This window comes from Rhyacophila brunnea, unplaced genomic scaffold (assembly GCF_057557595.1).
Source record: "Rhyacophila brunnea isolate RB1 unplaced genomic scaffold, BYU_Rbru_1.0 scaffold_8, whole genome shotgun sequence".
In the NCBI taxonomy this organism is placed as follows: Eukaryota; Metazoa; Arthropoda; class Insecta; order Trichoptera; family Rhyacophilidae; genus Rhyacophila; species Rhyacophila brunnea.
In genome coordinates this window covers 8810054-8820652 of record NW_028233350.1, presented here as the reverse complement: position 1 = coordinate 8820652, position 10599 = coordinate 8810054, and positions in this window count along the sequence as shown.

Genomic DNA, 10599 nt, shown 5'->3' with positions numbered 1-10599 from the left:
AACACATATTTTATCTGAAATATTTTGATACAAATAGCTGATTTTATATTGTGAATAAAAAGTAAAAAATCTTACCTAAAAAGATCTTTTGATACGGAAATTTAAGCTTTAAATTAAAAAAAAAATTAAACTCAAATTAAAATTTTATTTATTTTTTTACATATATGAACATTAAAAATTATTAATTTCAGACATTCAAAACATAACATTTAGAAACAAAGAAATATTATTAAAACAGTATTATAATAAAAGGTATCAAACTGTAGAAAAGTGTAAATACTTACAAAAAACTATAAATTAGATGTAGTACACCGAATAAGCTAAGCAGACCTTATTTTAAGAATTTATAAAACTATGCCCTCCTATACTCATCCTCATGCAGGTATTATATGTCAATATCCGAAGTGATTTGGTTGAACAGAGTTATTGCCCTCCCAATTTGCATTTCCAACGGCAGGTTAGTTCTGCATTTTGGGAGAACAAATAACTAATGCTCCCGATTTCTGAAATAGTTATAAGGGGTACACAGGTCAATACTACCAAGAATGGCAGAGTTTTCATCTACATCTTACACCGTGTATAAGTCGGAAAAATATGTGGCCAAATATAAATATCGCCTAGTGTTTAAGCTACAGTTTGTAATCATACCAAAAAGGAAGTCAGTTGGATACAGCTTACTTAATATTTCATTAAACCACTTTTATATTCGCTTAGGATTGCAATAGATATTATTTTGTAGAATTTTGTGACTAGAAAAAAATAGTATTAGGTAAAAAGTTGTTTTATTCCACAGCTGTTATTAAAACAATATGATCATACTTATTGTCTTGCAAATATCCTAATTTTACATCAAATTGTAAATGAATAATATGTAAAAGCAAACTGCTGAGGTAGGGTTAAAGAAATAAACCGGTTTAACTCAAGTAAATACAGACAAGGCTACAGTGACGATGAATTTTATGGAACTTAAATACTAATATATTTTAATCATATACAAATTAAATAAGATAGAACAGCTGTTATTTTCTTGCAAATATCATAATTATTTTGCATCACATTGTAAACGAATAATATGTAGAAGCAAATTGCTGAGGTTAAGTTAAAGAAATAAACAGGTTTAACTAAGTAAATACAGACAAGGCTACAGTGACGATGACTTTTATGGAATTTAAATATCAATATAATATTGACATACAAATTAATAAGATAGTAATAAACACACATTTTAGGTGTGTGTTTATAATGTTTGTTAAATTATGAGCAGTGACTTGCTGTATTTGTGGTGTATGTAGTAAAAATTCAATATGACGTGTGTAACCTATTAGTTTTAGCACAAACTCACATCGGTCTATAAAAATACAATAAATACTATGACAGATAGTGATTAACCAATGCACGCAACTCGATAAAACACAATTTAAGATTTTTCATAACCTTGATTTTGGACAGAGAAACCCACTAAAAACAAATAACACGCGATTTTGACATGAGTCGAAAATATTACGTAGGCCTGCAGAAAATAGAAAAAAAGTTCACTGACAAGTGCGGTTCGTGGTGTAGCGCGATACGCTTGAGGTGACCTCATTGTTAGTCTGGCCATTTCGGCAGATTTTGCATATGCGCCAATTACATTGAGCTACTTTTAAGCTTGTTGGCGAAGTTAAAAGCAGGCGATTCAGCTACTGCGATTGTGATGATGACACACAAAACTTTCCATTCGCTGAGAAGCCAACAAGCTACCGACTATGTTGACAGAACGTAGTTCGTTTTTACCGGGAGGTCGCTACTGCGCTATACTACGCCGGCGTGTAGCGTGTAAAGTTGACCGGCTTTCAACTTTTCTCGGTAGATTGTTTACAATCTGCTTGTTAGCTTGTTCGATGATGACACTGGGCGACTTTACAGGCAGATTGTAAATTCGCCAACATACAGCTCGTAAAATAGCTCAATGTAATTGACGATTTACTGAAAATGTTCATTTAAAAGTTCAAAACGTGCTACGGGATGGGAGCATCAGTATGCTAACATTTTGAATATGTACCAAGAAAAACGGCTTTACACATTTTTTCCCCGTAGCAACAACTTACTGTGACAGGACGTAACGTGATGATAATGTATTTGAAGCATAAGACGCATTGATTAAAGTGTAAAAATTTTCATTGAATATAAGTAAATTAGGACAGCCTCAGAAATATCCTTAAAGCCTTCACTCGAAATACGTGGTTATAGTGAATAGATGTGGGTTCGAACACCATTGAATCCTAAATTTTCTTCAAGGTTTTTTTCTGTTGAGGACGCTTTTGAGGATGTTCGGAAATATGTATATTTTTGTCTTATTTATAAATTACCAATTACAAAGTTTTTTCAAGGTATTGCATTTCAGCTAGTAAACGAATGAAATATAAATATCAATATTATGATCTTGACCTTGGACTTCATTAATGAGTGGGCTACTGATATGCAATGACCTTACTAGAAAATACATAATATTATTAAATGTAAATTTATGAATTCATCTGAAACGCAAATATAATATGTCATTTTTCCTCGATACTGATGCAATACGTAAAAAATATGACCATTGATTTCCCATTTTTTTTAGATCAAAAACAAAGTTATCTTTATCTTAATTATATCTATGACTAAAGTGGCTCGAAATGGTATAAATGTATAATGTTAGAAGCAATTTTTATTTTTTAAATACTTGATGTTTCTTAAATTTAAAAAAAAATCTATATAAAACTTTTATATAATATTTTTTTTATAATGTTTTAAAATATAAGCAGTAGGTAATACTATTGAAACTTATATTACGTCTTCTTTTTATTGTGCCATCCCCTAGCGGAGGTCGGCCACCATCAAGGCGATCTTATCTTTGTCGTCTGCTACCCGGAACACTTCAGTGGAGCTGCACTCGTACCAATCACGGAGGTTCTTAAGCCACGAAATGCGGCGCTGTCCTCTGCTACGCTTACCGTTGATCTTTCCTTGAATGACAACTTGGGGAATGCTGTACTTTTGTCCTCTCATAATTTGGCCGAGGTACTGTAGTTTCCTGGTTTTGATACTACGTAGAACGTATCGGTCCTTCCTCATTCGATTGATAACTTCAACATTTGTCACCCGGTCAGTCCAAGGAATTTTGAGGATGCGTCTATACAGCCACATCTCGAAAGCTTCATTATGTCTTTATATTACTTAACATTCATTTTAATATCGGATTTTTAATTGTATATTATGTAAGTATCTTTGAAATTTAATAATTTATTTGTAAATTTCATCACAAGTAGTATTAAACATCCCTTAATATTGCATGCTTATTCAAGTTACGCCCAGTCTCTTCGTATGGGATGTGGATTAATTTAATATTGTTATTCACAAGTCGCCCACGATGATTGCCGAGCGGTAGCGTGTCAGCTTATAATATCGTGGATTTTGGGTTCAAATTCCGGGTCTGTCAAAATTCACATTTTGTTTTTCAATGTGTAGTTGAGCAAAAATCTACTCTATGGAGGTCCATAATATAATCATCTTAGGAGTGCTGTAATGTAAATCTGTACTTGTTAGGCTTTATTATAAATCAATCGTGAGGGTCTAAAAAACTGTTACCGCACAATGGACAGCATTATAGTACACCACGCTTTTCCAACGATCTTAATTCCGTTTGGAGGTAATATGATAATTAATATTTGAAAAATAGCGGGATTGTAAATAACTTTAAAAAATCTTGAATTCTAATTCTTCTGGGTGTCGTATTTTTCAAAAATATTTTTTCTAGTGGTTATATATTTCTCTGACGTGTTTTCAAATAATGTACGCTCAATAAAGAATGTTACATTCTTACATCTTGCGAATAATTAGTTGAATAAAAGAAATAGTTTATTAACATATAACATGAATTTGGAGATATCCTGTCACCGGTTAGAAATTAAGGTACATATTAATACTTTGATTTAATATGAAAAATCCGACTGCCGATAATATCGAAATTTAGTAAGCGCTTTAGAGAATATTGTAAAAACCACTAATCAATTTTGTTGCAATTAGATAGCACATTATAATAACTTAGTGCAGTTCTTCCCAAGCTCATGGATCGCGGCAATCTGGGACCCGTAAGGCTTCTGCGGAGGGCCGCAAAATATTTCGGTAGTATAATATTTTTTATATTTATATTATGTACATATTTAATTTTGTCAAAAAAAAATATTTATAATGTTGACCGAAAATATGATGCAATATGCAACATTTGGAAAAGAATGCCATATAATAAATATTAAAACATAATATTCTCATAGATCGACGATATCAGTTCCGATAATTCACTTGAAGTGAAATATATTGAAAAATGTATTTCATAATTTCGGAGAAGGCAACAGGAATAATATCGTTCTATTGCAAAAGCATCATTAGTAACCATAATTTCTTTTGTGACAACATCCATATGCGAAACAAAATAAGCACAGATCATGCATTTAAATTGACACTTTAGAATTTGCGAATTACCATTTCTAGCAATCAACTTGATAATAATTTGGCATGTAAAAACATGCAACCACATCCCTTTTCTTAAATTGTTTTTGTAGGCTTCACGTAGGTGTAGTATATTTTTTTTATATTTCATTTTATTTGTGATAAATAAATATATTACTAAAAATAAATATTTTTTTTCAAATTTTAGGGACTTTGGTATGAAAAGGTTTGGAAAGTACTGGCTTAGTAGTTAAGAACACATGGACGCAAGTCCCGGGTAAATAATCATTAATGCTGGGTGTTTTTTTTTTCAAAAACATTTTTCTAGTGGTTATTAATTTCTCTAGCGTATTTTCAAATTATGGCTGATTAATATACACCCACGGTGGCCGCGCGGCTTTTGGACTATCACGACGTGTGTCTTAGGTTCGAATCCTGGGTCTGGAAAGAACACATATTGTTTTTCAATTTGTGTGTGAGTCAGGGTATGGACCTTATAGGTTGAGCAATTGGCTGACATCCAATTCTCGTAAAAAACCAAATCTCTTAATACAAACCTCTACTCTGTGGAGGCCCATAGGATCGGACATGGTCGAAAAAAAATATATTTTTAATATAAATATGGCGTTATCTTTGCTATAAAAAATAATGTAATCTATGGATTGCGTAAAATAATACGTTAATTATTGTAAAATTTTGAACCGTTCAACTAAATATTTTCCAATTCAATAACGTTATAAACTTTGATAGTCAACTCACTATAAATTCTATAATACATAATATCTAATATTGTTTATATAATATAACGATAATGCTATAATAAATGAACTCTAAATGTTTCACCGCTCATTAGTTTTTCCACCTCATTCGCATTCACTTGCTTGCTAAATTTGCAAAATAAATAAATTGCAATTGATCCAAGAAATAAATCCATTTCTATAGTATCTGAATTGTAAATTAGTAGAACGTAGTGAGAGTTTTAATCATTCCTAATTAAAACAAATATTATTATGACATATGCGCTCTAATTCTTTTCGACTATATCGCTTTGTTCACACATCGATATACATTATATATACTCTATCTTAAGTTGAAGTGATTTTCTTTTTGTAAAGAATTACGTCATTACAAAGTGATTCTGCAAACTATTAAATTGAGTCAATTCAGTGTGAAATAAACAAAATTAAAATATATTGATCTTATTCAATCTCGATTAACATTAAACCTGGTGAAAATGCTGTGTGTAAAAATGCAAACCTTTGTAATATTGTTGGGTGTTTTGTTTATAGTGTTGGAGTCTCAGCAAATGCCATCTCAAGAAGAAGAATATGTCATTGATAGTAATGTTGGGCATGGTAACAGTTCAAGAAAATCTACTGCAAGAAGCTTTGCCGGAATGGCATACAGACCCATGAAAGAATGTGGTGAAGGAAAAAAGAGGTTCGGTATACATTGTCGCGATATCGTCAATACGAGGGGAACCTGTCCTAATGGATTGATCCTTGTTAAGGGAAGATGTCAATCGTCCCCAAATAACTAAACAAACCGCAACAAATAAGTGAAATTTTATTACTAATTAAAAATTGTATTTTGTATGCACATGCGAAATGAATTATGAATATTATTTCTATTCACTTCTATTGAATCGCAACATTAAATTACAAGTTTTTTTCATGCCTATTTATTTATTAGCATCAATATGTCATCTATTTTATTTATTTTGAATGTACAGTATTTTATTATACCTTTTACAATTATATTTGTTTAAAAAACCTGAAATATGTTATAGCATCGTAAAAATTCGTTGACATATTTATATAATATTGACACATAATCCGTTGTTAACTCTAAATATCTAAATTATCGACTTTACCAACTTTTGGCAGCAACCCACGGACCATATTGTAATCAAATTTTAAAAAAAAACTCCTGATTTTAACATAATACTTAAATATCGTTTTTTTTTTTATCTTTTTACAATATTTTCAACTAATTTAGTATATTTCTTGCATATTTTTCCCATAAAACAATTTTAATACTTTTATTTATGTATTCATTTGATATAAAATATGTCCATGGTTGTATTGTACTGTACCTATAATATTATGTGTATTTTTTACTTTAATTCCAATTTATTTAAATTACATATATTCTTAAATTTAGATCACTTTAATAATGTCAACTGATAATCCTTAGTAGAAAAATTGTATATTACACATAATTATGATAAGTAAGTAGGTGCTACGGATAAATTAGATATTTACTATAATAGAATATCGAATATATATAATTTGAAAATATCTCATGGATATACCCACTAGAAGAAGAAAAAAAATAGAAAAAAATACGATATCGGACAAGACTTAAACATTTAACACCTGGATTCGCTCCAGTGTACTTTTCCAATTAATATATGAGCATCCTACATAATTACGATGATTTTAACAAGTCGTTCTTAAATGAAATATTGATTAAATTGCGTTATATTGTCAAATTATGTATGTTCAATATAGAATGTTACATTCTCAAATCTTATATGTCTTATTCGTTGAATAAAATAAATAGTTTATTCATATAATATTATCGTCTTACATAAATACCATCTCAAATAAATGCGCTGATAATACTCATATAATATTTTATTTCAACTGTATTTTTTTTGTATATCATTATAATATAATACATATTATAATTAATATTGGTCTAACAAATGAATTCGATTCAAAACATAACATGTTATAGGTACATTGTACTCATACTATGCAGTATCCTAATGATTTTTTTAAAAACAAATATAGTTATATTTACATAATTATAGTAAGTATGTGTATAAAATTACATATACATAATATCGTTCAATGAAAATAATTAAATTAAAGTGAGTGTTTTCAGAAATTTTAAACTAACTTATATTTTACAAAATAAAAATACAATATTTCGGAATATAATATAATATTATCACAAAATCCAGTTGAATACATTTCTAATTTTAAAAAAGATAATAAATAATTTCAGATTCCAGAATGTTCAGAAGTAGACTATTTTTTCATTAAATAATGTTACTTTTGTTTCGCTGTTCAAAATTACAAGTGAGAAGTTGTGAGAAAGTTGTTATTATTTTTAATCACTTACTCTTAGATTCTTTGTCCTGTTTTCCAATTAAAAAGTAGACAGACATGAAATTCAAGACCTCAAAAATGTTATCCTTGAAATTCTGGCATTCATAACTCATTTTCGCCAACTAGTGGAATAAGTTCACTTTGAAAATACACCCCTCAAATGTTAACTGTATTTTTCAAATAAGACTGTAATAATTTAAAGCTTTTGGTTATTTTCAGGTTATCTCAGGCGGTTTATATATAGTATGTAGGTATATGATTAGCCAGGCGTATGCTACCTAAATTTTGGCAGTAATTTCCATAAAAAAATCACTTTAGTAGATAGTTAACGTTATATACCTACATACATTCTCAGAGACTCTCTAAATGAAGGACGATACCTTTTTGCTGGTATGATAGATACATGGTAGATAGAAGGTAAGTTTATTGGAAAATATTAATTAATTAAACTCATATATATATAAATAAATAGTAGTGACAAATGATGATTTAATTATTTCCGTGGTCACATACAACATGTTTCACTTGGGTAAGTGACAGTCTGAATTTAAAGACAGGTCAAGCACAAACACATGATTCAAAATAAACGAAGCGACGACTATGGGTTATGATGGCAGGTTTTGGGCCTCTGATATCCGTTGCCCATACTTAAACACGTTAATAACACAAAAAATACAGGTAAATAACTCTCGATACTGTGTAAAACACATTTTTTTTAGAGGCGGCGTACTTATGTTTTTATCCGGCGACAGTAAGTACCAACTCATTTGGTTCATAGTAACAAAAAATGTACACTGGCGAATGTAGCCGGAACACGGTTGTAAGTCTATTTATCAATCATTTTCATGGTAGAAATTATAATTTAGTTATCACTTAACATCCAGTATATAATCGGTCACACATTGGATAATGTTCCATTATCCCACAATAATCCACTTCTATTTACACATCGAAAAGTTTTTTGCAAGACCTTCCAATTTGCATTTGTCCTGGTGGACATAACAGAGGAAAATCATAAAAACGGATAATTCTATACCTCGGACTCCACGACCCAGCGGGCTGCTGATATGCTACGTCCGTATTCCAGTCAGGAAACCAGAAACCACGCTCTGTCTCATCTGACTCCGTGTTTAATGGCGCTGAATGCGTAAATTTAAATACTATGAACAATACTAGAAATACGTTTAAAATATCCACAGACATTATTTTTGTCTAAGTAAAAACTTTATATAAATCTTTAGTAAAAGCTGAGTGATATTTTTAAAGACAAAATCTACTCTCTTGGCTGAGAGCAAATAATATTCAATTCAACTCAACTGACATTAGAGAATGAAGTTATATACTTTTTATACTCTGTTAGCGTTACTTTTAATGGGCAATATCAAGAATTATAATACTCACATACCCTAAAACAGTATTATACCGTCATAAACTTGAATAAAAAAATACTTACAAGTAAATATATAATTCTTTGAATATGATAATACTTACCTTACGTACTCACACGTTGAAATAACCTTGCCCAGGTCGAAGGTTTACCATGTGTCGTACAATAATAAATTACATTGAAATGTGAGAAGTATCTTAGATATTTTTTTATTTTAAATTTCTTTGGTAACCCTCGTATTTCAATGAGTAAGACAATAGCTTTTCACACCAAACCTTTCATGATCAACAGTAATTATTTTTCATAGTTTGTCCAAATGTGCATTACTCAATTGATTAATGTCGTTTACAGCAGAAAAGGGTTTGCGATGTAATAGAGTTCATTAATAGCGTCAAATGTAGACGAGCTGGACACATAGTGACACGAACAGAAACGCCGACCTTCAGTTAGTGTTTGTGGCAGAGTATGGTTTAACGACATAACTATACAAATCTAGCCTTGTAGTCAATTCTACTTCTCAATAGCCGTGCGACAACCTCACGACAAGGTACAAACAGGATATATAAGTCCCATGGTTCTAAACTATGGAAGAAGCAGGGAAGAAATGGTCGAAAGAGACCTTGAACAGGTAACCAGTAGCGTAATCGTTTAGTAATAGGAAGTAAAATGTACGTTGTTAACCTTTTCTTTGTAAATGTAATAAAAATTTTACGTAAGAATCTCGCCTCAGAAAATCGAGACTGCTGAAGTGTAATTGGAACACTGTGACCACAGCCCTCGAAATGTCACGTCGTGAAATTTCAACGCGATGTATTTTAAATACAAATTTCCGGGAAATCTCCATTAAACTTAGAAAATAAGTTATGGGAGAGATTGTTTACGTAAAATTTAGCAAGTACATGCTTGAATAACTTTTATAGAAATAATGGAAATGTATGAAAATTGAAAAAGAAAATTTAATATTTATAAATTTATATACTGTATAATTGTGAATACCAGTTTTATTAAAACTTAGTAAAATTCTATTGGCCTAAAAAGGCCAAGAGTGGTGGAAAGGACCAGCACGTGGGTGTCAACCTTTCGTTTTGACGTTTTAAATTTAAAGACTGCCATCCCCTTATCTAGTACACGAATACCTATTCCGATACCTCGTTGGAAAGCTAAAAACTTTCCCCTTCGTTTGAACACGAAAAATCATATAAAATCAACTATTTTGCTTACGTCATCATAACTGCGTATTTGAGAGACATGTTCTAGAGGGTGTTTAAAACACCCCTATTAAATCTTAATTTTGCGGAAATAAAGTAGAGTAAATTTAACCCGACTAAAGTAGAAGATATCTCTATTAGAAAGTTGTCAGGAACGGGAGATATACGTAAATTTATCCCGTGAGAGAGAGATATAGATCTGCTATCCCTTACGGACTGTTTCCTGTTAAACTTCTATCCAGAGGGTATAAAAGGTGTCATCTTTTTCCGTAAATTCATTAGTTTCTACACTCTTCACCAGCGATCTTCAGCAAGCAGCAGTCCTCACTGTGAGCTTGTGAGACATGGTTCTCAGTACATTCGCGATACATACGTACAACTAAGTCCCCTTCGGCGGGCGAAACGTAACGCGAAT